Source organism: Heloderma suspectum, chromosome 1, assembly GCF_057233095.1.
Source record: "Heloderma suspectum isolate Gila_16-S chromosome 1, 16-S_ref, whole genome shotgun sequence".
In the NCBI taxonomy this organism is placed as follows: Eukaryota; Metazoa; Chordata; class Lepidosauria; order Squamata; family Helodermatidae; genus Heloderma; species Heloderma suspectum.
This window is the reverse complement of record NC_139458.1, coordinates 323,952,531-323,979,850: the sequence shown is the minus strand read 5'-3', so window position 1 is coordinate 323,979,850 and position 27,320 is coordinate 323,952,531.

Genomic DNA, 27,320 nt, shown 5'->3' with positions numbered 1-27,320 from the left:
TTTGAAAAGCCATTGACATTGTGCTCATAACGTACAGAATACTTTACAAGTAACCCAACCTATACCGTGTGAACCAGACTTATTGCAATGCTACCTATTTATTTTCTTCTTTTTGCTACGCAGTGGTGGTAGGCAGGAGGTGCACAAGTCATAGAATCATAGAATCAGAATAGTAGGGTTGGAAGGAGCCTATAAGACCATCGAGTCCAACCCCCTGCTCAGTGCAGGAATCTAAGTCCTGCATCTAAGTCTAAGTATACAAGAGTCAACAAAAAGGAACAAGAGTTCTAAAAAGGGAAGGCCTGCTGGAATAATAGAGTCTTTAATTCCTGCTTAAAAACCTTCGATGAGGTCAGCAGGCGCATTTCAACCGGCAGGTCATTCCACAACTGAGGGGCGACAAAGGAAAGGTCCTCTTGTGTGTGGCTGCCAATCTCACATTAGGCAGCCACAGCAGAGAGCCCTCAGAGGACCTTAGGTGGTAGACTGGGATGTAGGGGAGAAGGTGTTCCCTAAGGTACCTTGGACCTAGACCATGTAAAGCCTAGGTACCTTAGGGAGCGCCTTCTCCCCTACGTCCCAGTCTACCACCTAAGTCCTCTGAGGGCTCTCTGCTGTGGCTGCCTAATGTGAGATTGGCAGCCACACACAAGAGGACCTTTTCCTTTGCCACCCCTATGAAGACCATCTGTCCCATAGCTGTACAGGAGGAATAGTGTGCACAATTCTTATGCCAGGAGAAGGTTCTCTCATACCAAAACTTCACCACAAGCTAGGAGCTCTTGTTACCATTTTACGACAACTTAGATAGTACAATATATAGTGAGGTCCCATATTTGACTGAAGCATTTCAAATGATCTGGAAGTTGATTCTTATGCCTGTGTAGGCCTCACCATCTATTGACTCTGGCAGGAACCTGGTTGTTTCTGGCAGAATCCCTCCAAAGTTTTCCTGGAACAGTTTCTCCTGTTTCTTCCTGTTCAGCTTTCTCCAATCTTCAGCAAGTACCAATCTTTGATAAACAGTGAGCAAACAAGCCTGGGATTAGTTCCTGTATGTTTCACCGAACCTTGGAGGTCCTCTAATCCAACCCCCTACTCAGTGCAGGATTGGCAATGCAACTAATGCATCCCTGACCGATGGCCCTCCAGCCTCTCGTGAAAGACTTCCACCACCTCCCAAGGCTGTCTTTTCCACTCTCAAATAGCTCTTACTGGGCTCCTTCACACCGGGCTTTTATCCTGAGATTGAGATTGCTCCCTCACGGATGTTTGTGGGCTCTTTACATGACACAGTGACCCTGCCGTGACCCTCCTGCACTAAATGCCCTTTGTTCCATTTTTAAATAGATCGCAGATAATGAGCTATCAATTACCCGGTTGTGTTCTGCTTCAATTTCCTCCATGAAAAGAGGAAAAGCGGCAAGAAGAGGAGTGAGATCAATGACAGATAATGGAAGACTCAGATATGGGGAGAGCGGGAGAAGGAGCAGGGAAGGGGAGGGGGGAAAGGAAGCGCATGTAAAGGGAGTCAGTTGTGATCCTGCATTTAAAACGGAAGCAGAAAGCCCCATTTTAAATGCGGGATTTGGGGTTGGTGTAGAAATGTCCACTTTTATGAAGTTTTCCCTAAAGTTTAGTTTCTGTCAACCATTCCTCATAGGGCTTGGTTTCCCCACCATTGTAGTCACCTTCCTCTGGACACGTCCCAGTTTGTCAATGTCCTTCTTAAAATATGGCACCCATTTCTAGGTCAAATGAGAGCATGGATTGTGAGGTACAGCAGGGAGCATTCTTGCAAAGTGGACCTTCAAAGAGAGAGGCAAATAAAGTTGCAGGCAAGTGTGTAAGTGTGTGTGTGTGTGCATGGTGTAGAGTATTTTTGATGAGCATACCAGCTTAGAGAGGTATTGGCTGCTATTCAATACTGCTACGAATGAGTCTTTGGATAAAGACTTGACCTGGCTTTACTAGGGCCAACTGCATCAACTGGACCACTTTTGTTTTCTGTTGTTTCCTAGGTTTGGGTTATAAGCAGTAATTAGCTTCTTTGTTTGATTCTTAAGCTATTTTTCTACTACAAGTAAAGCCTCCTCTATTTCCTCTGTGAGTATTGGACTGCCTGTGTCTAATTCAGTAGCAAACATACCATCAGTCCTTAACAAAATAGCAAGCCATCCTCTTAGACACCATGTGTGCTTTCTTGCTTGAAACAATGGACATTCCATTGCTCAGGAAATCTGGGTTTAATTTCTAAGGGTTCTTGGCCTCTTTTTTTTGATCTCAGGCAAGTTATGATATTTCACAGCACTTTTGCTACTTCTCTGTAAAATGGAGATGATTTTTAACCTCTCATTTCACTGGGATGTTACTGTCAAATTAAAAAGAACAATACTGAGAGTGTAATAAATATCACCCCAAATCCTGAAAGTAAACAAGTGATATTAGGCAGGACTAATATTTCATCAATTACCACAGATCATTTCAGGAAATCAGTTTGGCTGAATCTACACATAGCAGTAATACCATTATCATACCATTATCATAACTATTGGTACACATGATACCAGTGGGCACCATTAGTTATGATAATGGCATGATAATGGTATAACTGCTATGTGTAGCAGTTCAGCCTTTGATGGTTTAATTCTTCTATTAAGTTATTGTTTGAGATGCTATCTTTTGTAGGAGAGAGAGCATATTTACCTAAGGCTATTACATTTCTCAGGATACATAAATGGTGAAACAGAGATACCTGATTAATACCACTTAGGCCAACAAATCTGGAACACTCAACAGTGGCCGCAAGACTGGAAAAGGTCAGTTTACATTCCAATTCCAAAGAAGGACAACGCCAAAGAGTGTTCAAACTACCGCACAATTGCGCTCATTTCACATGCCAGCAAGGTGATGCTCAAAATCCTACAAGCTAGGCTTCAGCAGTATGCGAACCGAGAACTACCAGAAGTACAAGCTGGGTTTCGAAGAGGCAGAGGAACTAGAGATCAAGTCGCCAACATTCGCTGCATCATGGAGAAAGCAAGAGAATTCCAGAAAAACATCTATTTCTGCTTCATTGACTACGCTAAAGCCTTTGATTGTGTAGATCACAACAAACTGTGGCAAATTCTTAAAGTGATGGGAGTACCAGACCACCTTACCTGTCTCCTGAGAAACCTGTACGAGGGTCAAGAAGCAACAGTAAGAACCAGAGATGGAACAACCGATTGGTTCAAAATTGGGAAAGGAGTACGACAAGGCTGCATATTGTCACCCTGCTTATTTAACTTATATGCAGAGTACATCATGAGAAATGCCGGGTTGGATGAATCAGAGGTCGGAATTAAGATTGCCGGGAGAATTATCAACAACCTCCGATATGCAGACGATACCACCCTAATGGCAGAAAGCGAAGAGGATCTCAAGAGCCTCTTGTTGAGGGTGAAAGAGGAGAGTGCAAAAGCTGGTTTGAAACTCAACATTAAAAAAACTAAGATCATGGCATCTGGCCCTATCACTTCCTGGCATATAGAAGGGGAAGAAATGGAAGCAGTGACAGATTTTACTTTCTTGGGCTCCAAGATCACCGCAGACGGTGACTGTAGCCATGAAATTAAAAGACGCTTGCTCCTTGGGAGGAAAGCTATGGCCAACCTAGACAGCATAGTAAGAAGCAGAGACATCACCTTGCCGACAAAGGTCCGTCTAATCAAAGCTATGGTTTTCCCAGTAGTAATGTATGGCTGTGAGAGCTGGACTATAAGGAAGGCTGAGCGCCGAAGAATTGATGCTTTCGAACTGTGGTGCTGGAGAAGACTCTTACGAGTCCCCTGGACTGCAAGGAGGTCAAATCAGTCCATCCTAAAGGAAATCAACCCTGAGTGCTCATTGGAAGGACAGATACTGAAGCTGAAGCTCCAATATTTTGGCCACCTAATGCGAAGAGAAAACTCCCTGGAAAAGACCCTGATGCTGGGAAAGACTGAAGGCAAAAGGAGAAGGGGACGGCAGAGGATGAGATGGCTAGATAGCATCACGGATGCAATGAATATGAACGTGAGCACGCTCCGGGAGAGAGCGCAGGACAGGAAGGCCTGGCGTGCTATGGTCCATGGGGTCACGAAGAGTCGGACACGACTGAACGACTGAACAACAACAACAGGCTGTGCTTCTAATCATAGCAACTTAGAAGTAAATTCCCTGAAATCAATGGATCTGAAGATAACTGCAGGTGATAAGACTGCCTTGAACCCATTCAAATCACTCCTTGTGGAGGCAGAATTCAGAAGCAAGCATTCTTGAGCACCAGCTGGCCAATATTGACTGAGCAACTTTCCATGCCAAGGCAGTGCCCCTTCCCCCCACCCCACTTCTATGTCTGTGGAGAAGTTTGCCTGATCTGCCCAGCAAGTGGTCCCTCGTGGACACGCCTGCCACGGGGAATGATTTAAAATGCCCACCATGTTACGGCTATACATCAGTGTTTGGGACTGAGGTGTACATTCTATTACAAGTTCAATACAATTTCTTATTATCCAGACCTCAAGTCATCCTGACGTCATTCGTGTTTTTCATGTCTATCCTCACATCAAGCCTCATATTCAATGCAGTCCTGCACTCCTGATATAGAGCTTAGAATTTAGATGCACACACTACAGCTGAGCTTACTAGGGATGTACGAATCCCTTACCTTGTTCCGGGTGGGGGTGTCTGCAGTGGGGGGGAGGTGATCCGTCCTTCCCCCCAGAATCCTCCCTGGCTGGCTCCACTCCATGGCGAGTCCACGGAGCTGCCGGCTGGGGCCGGCCACTGCCTGTCTTCTGGCTGCGGCTGGTCTTCGGATGCAAATGGCGTCTGACATAGTGGATGCCATTTGCGTAGGATGGCGGAAAATTCCGCCATGGATCCCAGTGAGGCCGAATGCCAGCACATTTGGCCCCCCAGAATCTGTGGTGGAGCAAAGCCCCCCCACCCCGCGAAATACACACGGAATGGAGCCTACCTGGTGCCATTCGCCGGTGGGTGCTCCTCGAATGGCAGCTGCGGCAGTGGTTCTGCAGACTGGCCGCGGAGCGGAGCCGGCCAGGCAGGATTCTGGGGGAGAGGAACGGATCGCCTCCCCCCCCCCCCGTCGAGGATTCTGGGCGGAGGAATGGATCGCCTCTCCCTAACTGTGGACCCCAGCGAAGCCAGGTAAGCGTGGTTTTGTACACCCGTACATTTGCATCCCCTGCCTTTTGCCATGATAGGCTATGTAAATCTTTACGTAGCCTATCACGGCAAAAGGCAGGGATGCAAATGGAGTTCGCTAAGCCATTTGTGCGCCTGCTCTTTGCTGTAATAGGCTACGTAAAGATTAAACCTACGTAAAGATTTAAAAACCTGCTGACAACCAGGTAGGGTCCGTCCCGGGGGGATTCCATGGGGTGGTGGTGGTGGGTAGTCTGTTCCGCCATGGACTCCGAGGGTTTCTTTAGAATCTGGCCTCACTGGAGTCCATGGTGGATTTCTCTGCAATCCCTAGAGTTTACACCTTCATAGGTGTAATGTATCCTGGGGGTGGGGGGCTATGGCTTAGTTATTGTTTTGAGTCTTGGCAGCTCCTGTAGAGTTTGGATTAGCAACAGTTGGTGGAGCTTCTGCTAAGTTCATCATCTCTGTGTGTGATAAAGAAAGTTGTGTTTGGGGCCTGCTGATTCTTACAGTCACTTCCTCTACCTATACAACGATAGGCTATCTATGCAAACATGATCTACACATGGAGATCAGGGACAGGGGTGATGCCATGACCCCTTCAGGCATTCATTCATCCTACAAAGTCATCTGCCTAGAGCTATGTTGTTACATATATACTTCAGTAGCCAAGTAGTAGCGATTACTATATCTCTCCATGCTTTTTGGACCACTTAGCCATTATGTAGAGTCTGACCATACCTCTCCTTTCTAGTAGTGACCTAACTGGGATTTCCAGCACCTAAGGCTGGTGCCTACACTGATGGTAGAGGGCAGCAGTTGTAAACCTTTATCAGCTTTTCTGAAGTAAGGCTGATGAATCCACATCTGAGATGTATTGGTTAAAAGCAGAGGAATCCTACTGGAGTCAAGAGAGAGCAAACCTAGACCTACTACAGTAAGGTCATATACTTCCAATATATGCACTTATATTGGTGGCAGAATGAAAGTTGAACAGAAATAGCAATTACCTTTTAAAAAAAGTGATGCCAAAAAAGGATCTCTTAAAATATAATTGGGATGTTTTACATATTGACCAAGTCCTCAGAATTCCACAGGTAGTTTGTTATCCCGGCACACTCCCACTTATCGATGTGGATTTCTTTCTTGTTATGCTTTCAGTCTTCTTGACTATATAGAAATAAAGCTTGCAGGTCCCCAGGCTGCATGGCTACCTTATTTCCCCCTCCCATCCTGTTGACTGTAAAGAAGCCCCAGTACTAAGATCCAAGCAGAGGAACCTTGACTATGCAGGTCCCATTAGGCCCCAAGAAAAAGTAAATGCTTCACTACTTCATGCTGTCCTTACTTAATTCCTCAAGGCAGTTTTTTGTATTGAGAGAATTACAGATAGCATTCCAAATTTAAAATTTCCACATCTTAAGTAACACTGCATGTGGAGATAGGTTCCCTGAATTAGATCAACAGGGGTCTTAGATATCAACCCCAAGAACAAAACAGAAACCTATTGCCCCCTTCCCTCTGCTTCTGGCCTGCTTCACTTGTGGCTAATCTGTGCCTAATCATTGCATTTGCCATCAATGCCCACCCCTGTCATTCCTGCATACTGTCATTTTGAATTTAACATCCTTGTGTGTCAAAGTTAAAAATGGCGGCCATAAGCAAGCAGAGCAGCATCTTTAAATGACATAATCATATATGTTCACATATGATGGCCATTGTTAGTTCTGTACGCACACTGTATTATAAAAATGTTTCTGATGAGGTAAAAAATGAAAATAGGATCCATATTGGTGGGTAATTATTTTATTTTATCTTATTTACTGTAATTTTAAACCACCCAATAACTGAAGTTCTGTGGACAGTGTACAATACATTAAAAACATAAAATACAAATATTAAAACAAAATAATATGGCAACATCAGCTGCATGTGTGGCAATATTGGTGAGTAACTGTAATAGTGATGACATCAGGTGAAAACAGCAACTGATCCAAATCTCTAAGCTCACCCCCTACCCACATTTACACCCATGACCTCTACTTTTGAACAATATTGTCATAGATCTACTGACATAAAAGCTAATATGAAAATAAACATTTTCCTTACAACTCTCCATCCTTATTCTATAGTAAACTGACATTTCAATTACTTTTAATGTAAAATACAATTAATCTGCTAGATTTTGTTTGTTCATGATATAAGCAAAAGAAAGAGAGAGAATTTTTACAGTTTACTAAACAAACTGTTGTGAGGCAAAGAGCATGAAAAAGGCAAATTTCCTTTTTCTTTAAGAGGTCAGAAAAAACTGAAATAATTGTTTCCAATCTTCATTCCTTGCTTATTTTGTCACTCGGGTTAAGAGGACACAACAGATGCTCCATTTCAGTTCCTCCTTAGCAGGAATATTGCATACAGCTGTGTTTTGGAAAGTGTATAATTCTTTTGAGGATAGCACCCCTAAGCTGGGAACACCCCTTTTATGGGTTAGTCCTGCCAACAATTTAGTGGTTGTGAGGGAAGCTTAATTTACAAATTCTTAACTGGAAAATGTTTTCTGCTTGGACATGTGCTGAGGCATGTGCTGAGACATTCATGGATATATTGGAAAGGAGGGTAAATAAATAATCCATAATGGGTTTTTTTAATTGTTTTTTCTGAAGCTTCAGAAGTATTGACATTTGAATTAAAAAAACATATTGATGCAAAGCCTCAAATCAATGCTCAGAAGTAGAAAATGTGTCATGACACATGGTATGCCCAATGTATTTAAGCATAGCTTTGTTTTCAGGGTCAAGATATTATTCCACTACTTCATACTAACAGTATACTGGGGGGTTGTTATTTAAAAACTAAGCCTACAGTTCTAAGCCTACTTACTAGGAGGACCTATTTCTGAGTAAACATGCTTAGGTTTGGATTGCACATGATGGGTTGAGTCCAAAATCATAATCCCTGCAACAGTCTGGAGCAGATTTGGGTGGTGGTGGTGTGCTGTAGGGTCGAGGAGAGGACAGGGAAGTCTCATTCCATCAGCAGTACCTATTCTGCTCATGAAAAGATAATCTTGGATCCAACTCGGGAATAGGGAAGAATTTTGTTCAGCCCACAGTTTTAAGAAACCTGACCTAATTCACATTTCCCGCACTAATACACAAAGTTATCCCTTGTTTTTCACATTTTCATGCTGACCATTTGGGGAGGTGGGGGGGAATCTCAGCCTGATGCAGAAACAAGATGGTATGGGCTTGTGTTTGAATGCAGGCAACATTGACTGATTTGTTCATCCCTAACTGCGTTCAGTGTTACAGCTACAACAAGATAGTGGAGCAATATAACAGAATAGCATCTTCTTGCTCCTGAAGAAAACACTATGTTGAAATGCATTGAGTATACCGCATAGAATGCATTTTCTACTTCTGAGCATCAGTTTGAGGACTTTTTGGTGATGCTTTGTCCTTGTCATCACCATTTTACTGGTTGTGACATTTGAAACTGACACTGATGTATTTGACATTAATTAGTAACTTATTGGTGGTTTCACCATCTCCATTTGGTGACTTTTGGGTGCAAAAAAGCTGTATCCTACAGTTCAGTGCATAATGGGGACCGATTATATTCTGGGGTGGATTTAGAGGTATTCCTGCATTGTTCTTACCCTTCACCCCCCTATTTTTGTGTCTTTGGATATATATCCCTGTGAGAAAGAGGAGGACTCTAAGGGCCAAACTTGATGAGATGCCATTTACAAAATTAGGAAATGTGTCAATGGCTTTTAAAAAGTAACTAGCAGGCATGGCCCCCTGATCTGGATCAGGACCCTGATGTGGAGGGAAGGGGTTTTCTCCCCAGCCACTGTGGTCCCAATCCAGATACACCCCCCGCCTACACACACATGCTATTTACTTGTTAAAAACCATGCACACAGTGGGGATTTCTTTCTTTTTTTTCTAAATTTCAGGATTCAAAACGTTGTCAACAGTTGCTAAGTTAATAGCTATAGGGGGGAAAAACACCTCTAGCTGTTGTTGTTTTTATTTTTATTTTATTTTCAAAGCACTTTAGCTGAAAACTGCAATCCTGGAGAGAAACTAAAATTGGCCCCTATTGTCTGATCAGATTATGACATTGCCACTGTCCCTACCCCGCCCCCCAGCTATCACAGAGAGCATTCCTACACAAGGGTTTTATTGCACACTCATGATTGGTCACTCATGGAAGTTTGCAAGTCCCTTAAATGGCATCATCAACTTCTAGGACATCACCCGCACTTTCTGAACTTTATCCCAGCTTTTAAAAGATTGGGGATAATGCAGTAATAAATGTTAGTGCGCTTTAATGGCCGTGTGAAATTGTGCAGTTCTGCTATAACACAGTGCCAACTAGTAGCTGTATGATGAAATATGTAGAACTTGCAGATGAAGGAAGTCCTGGAAAAAAAGCCCATGTCAGCCCATGTGAGGAGCCGATCTTAATCCCATAAAGAAGCTGGAAGCAGAAGCTCTGGTAAGTTGCAGGATAAAAAGCCTGGTGTGGAGAAGCTCTGAGAAAGTTTGCAGGTATTCTATTGTGCTTTCCCTCTTTCTCCTGCCTTCCTTGATAACTCTTTTAGAGGGGAGGAAGATGGGGGCTGTCTTCTTTCAGCTACTGTTCCTGTGCTAGACTTTAGTGTATGTTTCTCCTGTTTTTCCTGATCAATCTGCTGTCACTGTTTTTGGTATGCCACAAAAATCTTGTCTTTGAAACCAATCTTGAGGAGGAGAATGTTGTTGCAGCCCTGATTTTGGTCGGAGATTGGAGAAGGCACTGAGCATTCTCTTTCCCCACTCCCAGTCTAGGGACGCTTGGGAAGGGTGCATCCAGGAAGTGGCATCCAGGAAGAGGGATTACTAGATCTGAGTGCAAAGAGACTCCATGGAAGGTGTGTAGTCTGATGTCTTGATTGTCTCCCATGTTGCAGGGGGAAACCCTTGGAATGGGGGGCAAGGGAGATGAGATCAGAGGAGGCAGACTGTCTATGAACTCTGGGGAGAAGGAGGTGGTGGGTGGATTGAAGCTCCTTCTACTTGTAGGCTCAGCCCAAGTGGGCTATCAAAAAAGGTAGAAAAGAGAGACAAAGCACAATAGAAGAGCTCCAGACTTTCTCAGATGAAGCTGGGAAAGCAGAGCAGCAATGTCATAATCTTGCCAGTCAGTAAGTGGATTGTTCTCTCTCTCTGCTGTTGCCAGGCAAACTTTAAAGTGCATTTTCCTTGAAAACTATAATAGTTAAAACAATAATACTTGTTCCACTGTCTCTTGGGTATGTAATAGAATATGATTATGGTACTGATTCAAATGTTTGAAACTTAGGAAAAATCCCCATTGTGAATTACATGAACGGCATCTCTCCTAGAATATTTCTATTTTAAAGCTTGGTATCACTGAAATTACCATTCAATATACCATCCAGCAGTGCTTCACATGAACATTTTTTGTGCTGCTGACAAATATGAAAAAGAGTGGGTCTAAGACTTTCTATCCCATTTTTAGTATACCACAAGTGAAATTATGTTTCACTAGAAATTACAAACCCTACATACACACATAACAGAGTTGTCATCGACTATCACTTTTTTCAGCATACTCTCCTTCTCAGGAAGCTCCAAACATTAATGTGTTTCCTGTAATTCCCTATGTGTGTTTTTCCTGATCTCAGTCTCTTTATTAATCAGCCCTACCTTGATCTAAACTGGGAATCATTATCCTGTAATTGACATGCTGTAGTCCCAAGAGTTATGTTGGGACTTTGTAAAAATACTAATTCCATCAATGCATACCATACTGGAGCCTTCTCATCCTGTGATTGTTCTAGAGAGTTTCCTCCACCAACCTACCCTTCATGGAAGCTATTCATTATGTATATTCTTGTGATGACGTGACCATCTTCTACGGTTTGTTGACTTCTATTATATTTTGTGTCTTTCATAGTTAGCATCCCTGACTCTGAGTCTGAACTGTGATTCAGTATTGGCTGGACTGGACAAGATTTCTTGCCATTTGGCAGTCATCTGGCTCTTAATTTAAAAACAACAACAGCTATTAGATGATGATTTTGAAGCCTAATCTGCCTCCTCCCTAGGCCTTAAAATGTTTGCCTGTATAAAATTTGCATGGATCCCCACCTCACCCCAGTGCCAGTTTAACTTCAGCATTCCCCTGCCCCCGCAAGTTACAACTTCTTTCTGAGTTTTCAGTATAAGCCCATGGGATCCAATGGGGCTTCAGAACATTTTGAATCCTGTCTAAAGATTATAGGCAGCATCCAATACTGCTGCTGTGCTCCCATTTCTCCTGTGCTAGCAGGACCCACCTCTTGAGCAACAGGAACTAGCAATTCTGACAATAATTATAATTATAATTATTTATTAATTTATTAATTATAATTAATAATTAATAATAAGAAATGAACAGAAACACTGGGCTTCTCAACATGGGCCTTATATCATGTGATCAAGATTGGTTATTCATGGAAGTTTGTGGGTCCTTTAATGATGTAGTCAACCTTCAGGGCACCTCCTGTGGTTTATGACCTTTATCCTGCCTTTGTAAAATACGGGAAAGTCCATTTTTTCTCTAGGCAGCACGATGAGGTGCTTTACTTGCTGTGTACTTCTGTAATGGCACTATAACAGTAGTGCCATCTAGTGGCTGTAAAATGAAACATATAGGAATAAAAATAGCACATGTCAGCCTGTGTAAAGGAGCTGATCTTAATCCCACAAAGAATCCAGAAGCAGAAGCCCCAGTAAGGATGTGGGATTTTAGACTTATGTGGTGAAGCCCACTAATTCCTGGAATGGGACAGGTCAGCGCAGCTCCCTTCTGAAAACTCTGCTGACCTATCCCATTCTGAAAATGACTGTTTTATTCATTTCCTATCACTGCAGGATCCACTGTCTTTCTGTTGTGCTACCGATGGGTCACACTAGCATGCAGGCAGCATTGGATACTGCCCTATGAATGGTAGTTAGGTTTCATTTGTGATTATTACTATTACACCTTGTCACCAGCATACAACATTGTACAGACAGGGGCATGCATTCTATGTCGAAGGCCCCAATTTCAATACCTGGAAAACCCAGATAGGGGTAAGAAAGATTCCTGTCTGATACTCTGGACAGCCGCTGCTATCAGTTTAGGTTAAACTGGGCTAGAAGTACCAATGGCTAGGCTCAATATAAGGCTTTCTGTGTTCAAAGAAACTGGAGGAATAGGCAGTTCAGGGTAAACGTCAACATTAAAATGGTGTTATTTATTTCACCATCTGTTTCTTTATAAGTCTAAAAGCCATGGTAATTGAAAACTGTGGGTTTTGTGGCATGTCTGAAAATGTAACATGGCTAACCAGGACTGTAAAACTTCATGGAATATAATGTGGAAGAAAAGCTGTTGTACAACAGTTAATGCTTTGAGACTCTTTTTACTGTACTTCTGGTATTTTGTGAAAAACAGCCTTTGCAGTTATGTTCCATGTCTAACTTTAACAGTTATTGGGTGAATAATATCCCAAATATATGCTGTAAAAGTTTCAACACTTGTGAAAAAGTGAATAATCATTAATTTGAAACCTACAGGACCTGATGTGCTTCTTGCTTGCTTTCTTGCTTGCTTGCTTGCTTTTTACCGCTGCCTTGCTATGCTCTAATTCACTTACAGTTAAAGATAATGGGATAAATAAAAATACTATTGAATTTGCAGCTGATGGAGAACCAGGATTGCATGATTAAATTCCTGGTGACATTCCTCTAAGCCAGTAGCAGGGAAAAAAATAAAGCTGGACCAGCAATGCACAGATTAAAATGTTATGATTTATAATAATGAAGCAAATCTTTGCCTCATGAAATTTCCTGATTAGGGGAGGGGCTTACAGTTTCTGAGTCTTCACCCCAACAGATGATATAATGGTTAACAAGCATAATGACATTACTGTACTTGAGTATATTTTAATAAGAATAAGGGGGAAAGGCTGCAACTCAGTGGTACAGCCGGTGGAGGCTCATGGCTCCGATTTTGGTGGGCCCGTATATCCATTCTGGGTTTCAGTCAGAACCAGCTGCAACTCTAAAGGAGTTATCTAAAGGGCTGAACCATATCCCCAAAATGGGTTAAGCACCTTGGATAGCTCCTTTAGAGTTCTGACTGAAACCCAGAATGGATTTACAGCCCCACCGAAATTGGAACCACCAGCCTCCACTGGCATGATGTATGCAACTATCCAAGATTCAGTTCCCAGCATCTCCAGTTTGAGCTGGAAAAGACCCCTGCCTGAGATCCTGGACAGCTGCTGCCAGTCAGTGTAGACAATACTGGGCTAAATGAATCAATGGGCTGACTTGGTATAAGGCAGCATCCCTATGTTCCTAGAATTCCAGTGTAGTAGGATGGCTTCCTATTATGATCAACTATTTTGTTTTCAAGTTGCTGCTAACCCTGATAGGAATGTTGAAGGCTGGATAAAGAGGTGCAGGTGATCAAAATCTACAGACACTACAGAAGAATACATCTCCAAGCATCCAGGATTGTGTTCAGCTCAGGTGTTTGCTATATTCCATTAGCAATGCACCACCTCCCAGTCATGGTTCTTTTAGGGTGCAATCCTATGCATATTTAGACAAAAAAAAAACCCTACAACTCCCAGCATTCCCCAGCCAGCCATGCTGGAGTGTCAAGGTAAACAGTGAAGCAGACAGGTGAGTTAAACACCTGTGTGAGAAAATAAGAACTACCCATTTATTTAATTTATTATTAATCAACTGAGGAGCTAAATCCATATCAACCTGTAGAAACTTAGTTTTTTCAAGTCTGATCTAGATGTGAAGTCTTAGCAGCATTAAACCTCAACCAGAAACCTAACTAAACCCAGTTTTGGAAAGGGATTAAAAACTTAACACCTAAATATGATTTGTAGCAAGAATGTGCTGTTCATATCAGCTTATGTGTTATCAGTATTGTTTTTCCAAGCAGTTCCAATAATAAACCAATTGCTGTCATCAAATCAATATTGTTTTCATAGCAGTTTAGTCAATTTATTTGAATGTTTCTGTAAAAGCATACTGACAGAAAACATAGTCAGAATGCATTGCCAGGAAACACAGAGACCTCAGGAAGACTGTTTGGAAATGTATTTCATTTAGAATGTGAAGCAGCCGGATATATGCAGCCCTGAGAACTGTGACAAAGCCAATGTGCTTCTCAGGAGGAAAAGATCATGATACTGAATTAATCACCAAACAACAACAACATATTTTAGAGTTCATGTCTAGTTTGAACATCAATGCAAAGGACAAGTAGCCCTCAGTAAACTGAACTTTCCACAGAAAAACAGCCTCACACTTACATTTATTTAGCATTTTACTGTCTGATGACTGGTGAAATATATTTAGGAAGGAAAGTATTGAGCCTTTGAGATACATGCAAACAAGCATCAGAAAAAAATGTTTCTGGGGAAATATTTGCCAGTTTGGGTATGGTTTTCAATGGATTGCAAAGCTATTAACTCTCAGGGAGGGGCTACCCCACTAAGAAGAAATGAATCCAGTAACACTACATCAAAAACACAGGACACATTGGGTGGCAATACCATATAGCGCTACAAAAATAATAATCTGTGTGTATGTAGTCTATCTACCTAGTTTTTGCTTTCATAGACCTGAAACACAGCAAACTCCTTCGATCAAATTCCTTTCCCCAGCCGTGTTTAAAACAGGCCTGCACAGCACGTGATGCATCAAGCTACATCAGTGCACCAGTCATCGATTGTGGTCTTCCAGGTGTGCGACATCCACAATGACCAGTTTTGCTGTTCTGGGCAGTCAAGAGAAACAGGAGACTGAGGCTTTCTTCACATGGTGCTTTTATCCTGAGATTGAGATCGCTCTTTCAAGAACGTCTGCAGGCTCTTTACATGATACCATGATCATCCAAGGTGCCTCCTGCAGTAAATGCCCTTTGTTCCATTTTTAAATAGATCACAGATAATGAACTATCAAATTACCCTGTTGAGTTCCGCTTCAGTTTCCACCATGAAAAGAGGAAAAGCAGCAAGAAGAGGAGCGAGATCAATGAAAGATAATGGAAGAGTCAGATACGGGGAGAAGGAGGGGGGAAGGGGAGGGGGGAAGGGAGCACATGTAAAGGGAGTCGTTGTGATCCTGCATTTAAAATGGAAGCATAAATCCCTATTTTAAATGCAGGATTTTAGGCTGGTGTAGAGATGCTCTGATTCCGCCAGTCCCTGGTGACCCGCCACACATGCTTTGGGGCTGCCATCTGCTCAACGGGCCCCATTTTGTGCAGATCTGGTTTATATAAAGCAGTAGTGGAAAACGTCAGGCCTGCTAGCCAAATCTGGCCCACCCAAGGTCCTAATATAGCCCTCCAGGATTGCCCAGATGGCCACACTCCCTTTCCTTGGCCCCACCCTTTCCACCAACCACTCACCATTTGGTGGTTTCCCAGTTTTGGTGCAGGTTTTTCTCCATTCGAAAAGGTTGAAATGCCTCAACAAGAAGATGGAGAGCCAGTTATGTCTTCCTGAACCAGGGCCAGCTTTAGGCAGAGTGAGATGGCCTAGATCTACACTAGCGCTTTTTATCAGTATTGAAGTGCACCGATAACTGTTGGGGCACATTACACATTCTGTATACCATTTCTCTAACGTTATTTCCTGATTTTTATTCCATATTATCCAAAATACCACAACAGATGTCACTGTGTGTGCTACCAGGTATAAATGCGCAAGGGGGATATAGAGGCACCACGATGGGATCGCACTGATGTGATATGAGGTGTGGATCCAGCCACGGTCACTGACAGTGGGAGATGTTGAGCTATGGGGGGCAGAAGTGATAGCCCCCAGTTTTTCTTCCTGAGCCGCCTTGCTGTTGCCCTCTGTTGGAGGGGCCCTGCACCTCTCGTTTAGCCTTACGTCTCAGGCACAGTGAAGGACTCGGTCCTATTGCCATTGCTGAAGATTGGGCTGCCAGTCCAGTCAGCCTCTGTATGTGGAGGAGGCTGGGCACTATCTTATGCTTTGCCTCAGGCAGCTAAATGTCTTGGGCTGATCTTGCTGAAGCCAATACACAGTGTACAAGGGGTCAGAATGTGCTGTCACGAATGACAGAGAATGTTTTGGGTACACATAGATGTGTTCCCACTGTTCTCATCTGTGAGGTGTCCTCATGCTCAAGGACTCACTGTTGTTATTTTCTTAAATAATTATTTCACTTCGTCAGTGCTGGGATTTAAAAAGGGTTCCATGGGATTTAGCCTAATTTGGAATGTTTATAAATATTAACAATGTCCCCCCTCCCCGAAAAAGGGGATAATAGCATAACAAAGCAAAATTGAGTATAAGATTCAAATATCTTAGAATACATCCCTTTCTTAGGAGGACGTTTACTTCTTGAGAGGAGAGCAATGACAAATCTTGATAAAATAGTTAGGAGCAGAGACATCACCCTGACAACAAAGGTCTGCACAGTGAAAGCAATGGTATTCCCCGTAGTAACCTATGGCTGCGAGAACTGGACCATAAGGAAGGCTGAGCGAAGGAAGAGAGATGCTTTTGACCTGTGGTGCTGGAGGAAAATTCTGAGAGTGCCTTGGACTGCAAGAAGATCAAACCAGTCCATACACCAGGAAATAAAGCCAGACTGCTCACTTGAGGGAATGATATTAAAGGCAAAACTGAAGTACTTTGGCCACATAACATAATGAGAAGACAGGACACCCTGGAGAAGATGCTGAGTGATGCTAGGGAAAGTGGAAGGCAAAAGGAAGAGGGGCCGACCAAGGGCAAGGTGGATGGATGATATTCTGGAGGTGATGGACTTGACCTTGGGGAAGCTGGGGGTGGCGACAGCCGACAGGAAGCTCTGGCGTGGGCTGGTCCATGAAGTCACAAAGAGTCGGAAGCGACTGAACGAATAAACAACAAATCCCTTTCCTGTGATTGGATACAAATGTACTATTTCTAAAGCCAATGGTTCACACAGTCTGAATTTATGAGAATATTGCTTTCTAATGGAAGAGCTGCTTTAAAGAAGCTGCTGGGAAATAATTTGAATTCTACTTCACAAATTAATATCCCCCCCAATTAATGTCTTTAAACTGATAAGTCTAATAAGAAGTGGAAAATGTCACTATAGTAGGTTTTGTGGGTGTGGTAGGAGAAGGAGATGAAAGGAGTGATTTAACTGTAGAATGATAGCAGTGGAGAGATCTCTGTGTACTACATTCTTGTCTGAGAACTTGAGGGGAGGGTCACAGGGTCATTGCTACATGGAGGTCAAATGAAATATTAATGTGCTGGGTTTTTATTCAGCTTGATCTTTCTGTCTTTCCAACTGCAGAGCTTTGGTCATCATTACATCTATGAAGTAAGCAGGAGATTAAAGATGGGAAGAGAAGAAACATTTGTATAAAAACAAAGAAGGCTGTTATGGGATTTTCACTGAGCATCTGTTCGAAAACATACACACACAAACCTCACCGCTCCTAAGAGGTTTGGTCATACCAAGAACTTTGCTCTTGACTAACTTTAAGTGAATAAAGAGATTATTATCTTGATTAGGTCAGAATGCTGTACAGTGTGGACTGTATGAAGCCAACTTATAAAAGGCAGCAGTCTAGGCTGCTGATGAATTTTAGGAAAAACTGAATTCAATGGTAGGTTTTGGAGTCCATAGTGCATTGAGGATGGGAATGTGTGCAGTGGTGCAATGGAGCCAGGGCTCACAGGGATGTAGTGCCAGCACTCTTTTATTAGCAGGGATGCTGACATCATCTGCCACCCCCTTCAGAATTCCCTGTTCCCTCTAGGCTTAGCTGCAATCTTCACAGTAGCTAGTGAGGGGGCCGATTTCCAATCAACAATATATTGTTCCTTTGTTGAAATGTCAAGTTCTAGGGGGTGGGGATGCTGGAGAAATCCGCTGTGGGCTCCAATGAGGCCGGATTCCCAAGAATCTGACTTGCAAAGTCGGCAGCAAATCGGCCCCCACTCACCTGCACATCCTCCAGATTTTGCGTGGGGCATCTTTCCAGCTTTAAACAAGGCAAGTTACATTAATGGCGGTTGCCATTAGCTCATCTTGGGAAAATTACAACCATAATTATACCATTTGGAGCCATAAAGCACTTACTTCTATGTAAACTGTAACTGTAAAGCGCTTACAGCAGCAATTTACACAGAAGTAAGTGCTTTACCCCTGCAATTGATGTAGAAGTAAGCGCCTTACAGCTGCAAATGGTGTAATTACAGCTGTAATTTTCCCGAGATAGGCTAATCGCAGTCACCATGAGTGTATCTTTCCTTGTTTAAAGCCAGAAAGACACGCAGTCAGAAAGACGTACACCAGGGCTCCGGAAAAATCTGGTAAGTTCCGAGTGGCCCAAATTTGCCCACAGTAGAACCCCCGGACTGGACATCGGGAGGTTCGTCTATCCCTACTTGGGGGTGGCTTGATCTTGAATGGACAATTTAAACCCATTCACTTTACAAAACACCTGCTCCCAGCAGATGAAACCCCCTAGAATTGGTTTGATGTTATGGATCAACACAGCTACCTGAATTTTTGGTAGGGATGGGGGAGAATTTCTCCCCGAAACTTCGGGGGGCCGAGCACCAACGCATTCGGTCCTCCGAAGGTTGTTCGGGGAGAAATTCTCGGCCCCCCCGCCCCCCTGGGATGGGACTTACCTTTCACGAATGTCCCTCCCGGCGGCGGGTCCCGGCGGCAGTTTGGCAGGTCTTCCTCAGGGGCGGGGGTGGCAGCCGGTCTTTCGACCGGCTGCCGCCGCCGCCATTACAAGCAGTGTAAAAAAAATAAAATGCCCCTGTGATAGGCTACATAACGATTAACGTAGCCTATCATGGCTAGATTTGCAAAGTCAGCCGTGATAGGCTACGTTAATTGTCACGTAGCCTATCTCGGGTGACTTTAAAAAAAAAAAAAAAGCGCGTATGGCTAATGGCGGCCCCCATAGGGAGCTGCCATTCGCGTTCCTTATTTGGTCCCTGTAGTCTACGTAAAGATTTACGTAGACTACGGCGAAAATAAGGACAACGCAAATAGCGTTGCCCTTATTTTCGCCATAGTCTATGTAAATCTTTACGTAGACTACAGGGAGCAAATATCCCTGTAATGAGTGAAATGAGAAAATCTCAGTCCAGTGCCAAGCGTGTGGGTGGTTAGGAATGAGATATCTGTATTTTTTTGTGGGACATGTAGCATCATGTAGCTGACTTTGCAGATCTATCCGTGATAGGCTACGTTAATCGTTACGTAGCCTATCACAGGGGCATGTAGCATCATGTAGCTGACTTTGCAGATCTAGCCATGATAGGCTACGTTAATCGTTACGTAGCCTATCACAGGGGCGTTTTTTTTTCTTTTCTTTTGAAGTTCGCGGCCGGGGAGACGGGGCGCTTCTCCCCGGCCTGAATTTCGGCCGGGCGAGGTGGGAAGCCTCCCCCCCCGGCCTGAACTTCAGGGGGAGCAGCGAAGCGCCTCCCCCCCCACCGCGAAGCAAGCTGCGAGACCAGGTAAGTGACTTTCGTGCACCCCTAATTTTTGGACTCCTTGGGTTGTAGCTATGGGAAATGTCATGATGAGTGCTTGCACTTCAAAAATTTACTACTATACCACTGAATGTGTGTCCTTATCTGCTAAAGGAGTGCTGTTATTACAAGTTGCATACTGCATTTTGTTATGTATGCTGTCTCTGAACAAGGGTCTAAGAATTCTTGTTGTTGTTGTTCAGTCGTTCAGTCATGTCCGACTCTTCGTGACCCCATGGACCATAGCACTCCAGGCCTTCCTGTCCTGCGCTCTCTCCCGGAGCGTGCTCAAGTCCATATTCATTGCATCAGTGATGCTATCTAGCCATCTCATCCTCTGCCATCCCCTTCTCCTTTTGCCTTCAGTCTTTCCCAGCATCAGGGTCTTTTCCAGAGAGTTTTCTCTTTGCATTAGGTGGCCAAAATATTTGAGCTTCAGCTTCAGTATCTGTCCTTCCAATGAGCAGTCAGGGTTGATTTGCTTTAGGATGGACTGATTTGATCTCCTTGCAGTCCAGGGGACTCGTAAGAGTCTTCTCCAGCACCACAGTTCGAAAGCATCAATTCTTCGGCACTCAGCCTTCCTTATAGTCCAGCTCTCACAGCCATACGTTACTAATGGGAAAACCATAGCTTTGATTAGATGGACCTTTGTTGGCTAGGTGATGTCTCTGCTTCTTACTATGCTGTCTAGATTTGCCATAGCTTTCCTCCCAAGGAGCAAGCATCTTTTAATTTCATGGCTACAGTCACCGTCTGCGGTGATCTTGGAGCCCAAGAAAATAAAATCTGTCACTGCTTCCATTTCTTCCCCTTCTATATGCCAGGAAGTGATAGGGCCAGATGCCATGATCTTCGTTTTTTTCATGTTGAGTTTCAAACCAGCTTTTTCACTCTCCTCTTTCACCCTTAACAAGAGGCTCTTGAGATCCTCTTCGCTTTCTGCCATTAGGGTGGTAGCATCTGCATATCTGAGGTTGTTGATCATTCTCCCAGCAATCTTAATTCCGACCTGTGATTCATCCAACCCGGCGTTTCTCATGATGTACTCTGCATATAAGTTAAATAAGCAGGGCGACAATATGCAGCCTTGTCGTACTCCTTTCCCAATTTGGAACCAATCGGTTGTTCCCTGTGTGGTTCTTACTGTTGCTTCTTGACCCTCGTACAGGTTTCTCAGGAGATAGGTAAGGTGGTCTGGTACCCCTATCTCTTTCAGAATTTGCCAGAGTTTGTTGTGATCCACACAATCAAAGGCTTTAGCGTAGTGAATGAAGCAGAAATAGACGTTTTTCTGGAATTCTCTTGCTTTCTCCATGATCCAGCGAAAGTTGGCGATTTGATCTCTAGTTCCTCTGCCTCTTCGAATTTTGCCTCTTCTGAATTCTAAGAATTCAGGCTTATGTAAATATGCATGGCCAACATCTGCACAGGAATAAAAACTATCCCAATATTTCATTGTATGTTCCTCCATCCCACTAAGGATATACAGCTGAACATCATGTATCTGTTTTTAGTTTAAACTATGCAAATTTTGAGTATAATAGTGCAATCTGAGACATGTCTACTCAGATGTAAGCCTAACTGAATTCAATGGGACTTAAACCTGTGTAAGTGTGTATAGGATTGCAGCCCAAATGTAGTTTACAGATATTAGTATTTCCTGAGAAATTCCCTCAGAAAATGGGTAAATTTAAAGACCAACAGAATTATTTCTCTTTTAATGAGCACCAAAGCAAGGTGTGGTCACTTAATAACAAGTTACAGATTTACACTGTCACTGAAAGTGCTTTAATTTTGTAAATTAACAGTTGAGACCAAAATCTGAAGCTCATCAAGATTTAATTACTGTAACATATCCGATGTCCTTTAGAACATGCAACCTTTCTGTTCTGTTCTTGGCAATAGCAAACCTCAATGATTTAAACTAATTTCCCCAGCCCCATATATTATTTTGTAATTAAGTGTCCAAAACATTTTTGGACTCAGTGTGAAATGAGAAAATCTCAGTCCAGTGCCAAGCGTGTGGGTGGTTAGGAACGAGATATCTGTATTTTTTTGTGGGACATGTAGCATCATTCCATTCAGATGCAACGCAAGTAAACATAGACTGAGAAAGGATCATAGACACAGCCCAAAGAAGGCACAATTGCAAACAAATTTAACCAGCAACAGCAACAAGAATATGTTTTGTGTCTTTATTAAGCCAGAAGAAGTTTTCATGTGGTGGAGGAGATGTGCTCCCATCCCCTCCGTCATGTAGATCAAATCACTGTAAGTAGATGTTCTATGTCAACACTTGATTGTGCAAACGTCTAACCACATATATGTTTATCCCTCATAAAAGGGCAGAGATCACACAAACAAGGCCTCCGTGTTATCTGACCTCTCTGTGGAACAGCCACATCACAATGATGTTATCTGTTTTCTGGAGGGGAAGGGGAGTGCACCCTCTCCACCACCATACAAAGTCTCTTACTATCTTGATGAATGACTGAACTGGGCACCTGAAATAACCAGGGGAAACGGTGCCTCACTTTCTTTCCTGCAGTAAATCTTGACAGGGCAGGGGTGGATTGTGGGCCCAGAAGAAGTGGTGCCATCCTTTGGAGACTGGAGCAGACTTGCAAAATCTTGGTGAGCACGGTCTTGGGATGGCTTGGGCAACTGGTGACCATTGTGAGATTTCAAGGTAAGATCTCACAGTAGTCTTCCTGGGACAAGCAGCTAAAAATGAGAGGCAGAGCAGTGCATCATCTGCACATTAATGATATAACTAGGGAAGGGTGAACCTGTCAATTTCAGTTTTTCTTTTGTCATTTATCCAGCTTCAATTAATTCTGTCCTACATTGTTTCTACATCAATTTTAGATAGATTAAAAAAAAAAATCCACACAGAAATTCATATGCCTCTTTTGACATGTTTCTCCTAGTATATGCATTTTTTGTTTTCACTTTGGCATAGTACATGATTTTTTTGCAAGCAGCTTTCTCTTATAACATGATTTTGTGGGTACATTTCTTTTACCAATATCCCCATTTTTTTATACTTATAATTTATAAGTATAAATTATACTTATTTATGTAAGTATACCCATTTTTGTACACATTTTTGTTTGGAGAATAGCATCACAAAAACTGGGAAAGCGTGGTGAGAGCCAGTGTGGTGTATTGTTTTGAGTGATGGATTGGGGCTCAGGAGATCCAGGTTCTAGTCCCCACTTGGCCATCAATCTTATTGTGTGACTTTGGGCCAGACACTAATTCCCAGCCTAACCTACCTCACCAGGTTGTTGTGAAGATAAATGGAGAGGAGGAGGATTGTGTATGCCATCTTGGGTTCCTTGGTGGGGTTTAAGTGTAAAAAAGTATTATTATTAGTAGAATATTAATAATAATAATAATAATGATGATGATGTGTGAATAACCAAGGACAACTGTGTTTTGGTTTGCATAGTGATCTAAGAAGTGCAAATTTGGTAAGTCTGTATCAAAATGTGAACTGAACAAAATTCTGCCCCTTCTCTAGACACTTGAGGCCAAACCCCCAGATTACTTCCCCCCAGCAGTTTCATACTGATGTTTAAAAATGGACAAAATGGAAACTTGTGGCACATCATAGACCAGAGACCCTTATGTGGAGCAGAAGCCCCCCAGGACACCTTCTGAGACCGCTCATCCAGGAAAGACTGGAACGATGTACAACCATGCCTCCTAGGCCCATCCCAGGTAAGTAGTCCATTGGGATACCAGGGTCAATGGTACTGAAAGCCACTGAAATGTCTAGGAGTAGGCCTGAGGCCTTGTTTTATTATTGTCAAATACCTGTGTAGTAGTTGCTTAGTGATGTCCTGAAGGGGGGGAGAGAGACAATTGCTTTGAATACTGTCAGAGGGGGCCTGGATCAGGTAAATTCAATTTTGATTGGCCGGAGATTCTAGGTAGGTGGGAAAGAGCAGTTAGGAAATGACCGTTAAAGTATGACAGTTGGCAACTTGGCAGTTAAGTTATTCAGTCTCTGGAAAGTGAAGGAAGAGGTCTGCTGTTGGTGGGCAGTGTTATAGAAGGACTAAGAAAGTGAACAGTAGCTATTCTTTCTTTGTGAGGTAACCATACGTGGGTGGTGAAGATCAGGAGTAGGGAGCAGGTGGCTGTGTGATGCCAGGAGGCTGCCCTAAGATCTTGCCAAAAGAAGGTTATACAAGCAAGCTGTAAAAACCCAGATGAACTGTCCAAGCAACCCGAAATACAACCGGAGGAGTTGTGGTGTCAGAGGGGGACTACCCAGAAGCTGCATCTGGTATAAGCATATCCGGCTGGGGTGGAGGTTTAGGGAATTTGGCCCAAGGCAAAGGCATTAGAGGCTTGTAGCAGCAACAGCGTCTCTTGAGTCCTAAATAATTGTCACTAAGCAGTCTTTTGAAAACCCCAGTGTAAGTATTTGCAATCCCTTGTGTACAGATTATTCCTTTAATAAATCACTTGTTTAATAGTTCATTTTGTCTCTAGTGTTGGTGCCCATGCCTAACACTGCCTAAGCCTGTTATATCAGCTACTAGGAGGTTTTAAAGTACTCTAACAGGATTGGTGGCAGCGGTAAAGGGTCAGGTTGTGGAACTCTTGAGTTATATTGGCAGAGTTTTCCTTAGGCCCTGAAATATAGGCATTTGCTTTAAATAAGGCCAGATCTACACCTTGTGTCATATCATTACAATCCCATCATGGTAACGCTATATCCCTTTTGTGCATTTATACCTTGTAGGACACACAATGACATTTCTTGGAGTATTTTGGATAATGTGGAATAAAAAGCAGGAAATAACACCACGATAGCGTTATATAGAATGTGTAATGTGCCCCAACAAGTATCAGTGCACTTCAATATTGTTATAAAGCAGTAGTGTAAATCTAGCCTAAGAAACCCCATAGGTGGGGTTGCCCAGTGAAGGAATACTTTCCCCTTAGGTGGTGGCAGTGCTGGGGAGAGGAAATCCTCCCTAGAGACCAATGCTGTTTCTGTCCTATAACCAGGTCTGAAACTGGACTGAAATGAATCTAAATCATCAATGTCAACCAAAACCTGCTGGAGTAAACATGCTTATGCTCCTGCTGCCCAGCTCTTAGAACAATTTTTGTTACTATATCTCTGGGGGGGATTTCCTCTATGAGGAACAAAACAAGGCCTCAGGCCTACTCAGATACATTGTAGCCACACAAAGTAAACATTACATAAGAACAAGGGTTATACACAGGGCATTTTTTTCATGTGTCAGTGAGAAGCTACCATTTTGTTCATTCATGTATATAAATTATCAAAGAAATTTGCACTCTTACTAGGATTGCTATAATTAAAATCATAACAGGCTTTTTGGAAAGCTGCTGAAGGAAACTGAACCTCATTAAGAGATTCCCAGCTTCCATGACTTTACCTGATCCACATAAACATGCATTGTATCCAGCTTCAGAGACCCATTATGCTTAAATATGGGTAGGATCTGAAAGTATTTGTCCTGTCTAGGCATCAGTAATAACAGTTAGGGATCTGAGTACAAGGCAATTCAAATTCTGCACCAAGAAAAGCTAACTTGTATAACCTGAATGCATTATGCAAATTAAAAAGTGTGTATAGCTTCTTCTTTTGAACACTTCCTCTGTATGTTACTGTTTTGCATAATTCAGGTGTTGCTCATCATGAAAAGGGGCAAGGAGTTGTGCCAAACACTAAAGCCTCCCTCTCTATCTTCTGAAATTGCAGCATGCATTGTCACAGCCATAAGGGCTAGAAACACACACCATTTTAAAAACTGAACCCCAGGAAATGGGACTCTGCTCTTTATACTGCATTCTGCATTTTTTTTCTCTCCACCTCCCCCCCCCCCCACCGCTCCAGATCCTGGAGAGTTGTACAATCACATAATGGTGCATATTTGGATAAGTGGCCCGTGCACATCTTAATTTAATCTAAATAAGGCATCCAAGCCAATAATTAAGGATCTGCTTTTCAGCAGTGTGTTACTCTGTAGTGTAGATCAGCCTCGGATGGCCTTCTTTCTGTCCCATCAGCCAGGACAGCTAGATTGGTGGGGACGAGGGAGAGGGCCTTTTCTGTAGTGGCCCCCACGCTGTGGAACTCCCTCCCTAGGGAACTCCGTCATGCCCCCTCTTTAATGAGCTTCCGTCGTGCATTAAAAACGTGGCTGTTCAGGCAGGCATTTGGGGTGGGTTAGGGTATTTTAGAAAATGTTTTTATTGTAGAATTTTATTGTTTTATTGTATGTTGTACATCGCCCAGAGTGGCTGGGTGACCAGCCAGATGGGCGATTAATAAATTAAATAATAAATAATAAAATAAATACTCAAAGCTTGTAACCAAGATGTCCATGTGTGTAATAAGCCATTATTTTAATGAAGGCAGTTTGGCACATCTACTTATTATTAACAATTTTGATGGGACATTGTATGCATGTGAGTAAAATGCTGCACTGGCAGGGTGGCACCTGTGCTTCACCTTTGACGCTCACTAAGAAGGATCATGAAAAGGCCACAAATCTGGGCACAAAAATGTATTGCATCCACAGGAAGTGCTTGCAATAAAAGAGTCCTCCCTCTACACCTTGCCCATATTAATTATGCAGATGTTACCACCATCTATATCTATCTACCTGCATATGAAAAGGGAAGTCCCAACATTCTGACACACTCTAGCATGGACTCAAGGCAGGTCTATGCAGACAGGGATCAGATTTGATTCTCAGTGATGTCCATTGACTTCTAGGGGACAAAGTAAATGGGCTGCAATTGGAACCCAGTTCCTGACAGAGCACATGCTCTGTGCATGAAAAATGATCCCAGGTCGAATCACCAGCATCTCTAAAAGTTTGTCTAATTTTGCTTCTATTTTATTTAGGATGGTTTTAGTGTATGTAGTGTATATCGCTTTATTGTGAGCCACTCTGGGGCTGCTTTTTAGGGCTGAAAAAGCAGCATATGAATGCTTTTATAAATAAAATACAATAAAATAAAAGTTAAAGCTACACATAATAGAAAAGTGTGAAGTCCAAAATATCTGGAGGCACCAACTTTGGGAAGGCTGCCTTACAGACACACAGCTTTCCCAACCACAGCAAATAGCTGTACGGGATTGGGGTTGATCTTCATGTTTGGGAAACAGCATGCAGGGAGGAGTTAACCAAGATTGCTCCTCCCCCAATTGGTACTCTTTGAAAAAAGTTTTTAAAGAGATGGAGGTGCATTTGTGCAACTCTGTAGTCACATTTAGTTTGGAAAGAACAAACCAGACCTTGGAGAAATGATAGCAGCCAGGATAAGAAATGAACCAATAGCAGTGCTCTGTTTACCATTGGTATAATTAGCTCCTTATATCTAAGAAGAGGAAGTTTTGGAAGTGCTCTACAATTGTTTATATAAGGGACACGATGATGCTCAACACAAACTGTACAAAGCGAGTCCTTTGGTCCGTCAGCACCACTCACAGCAATTATGCATAGGACACTCACTGTAT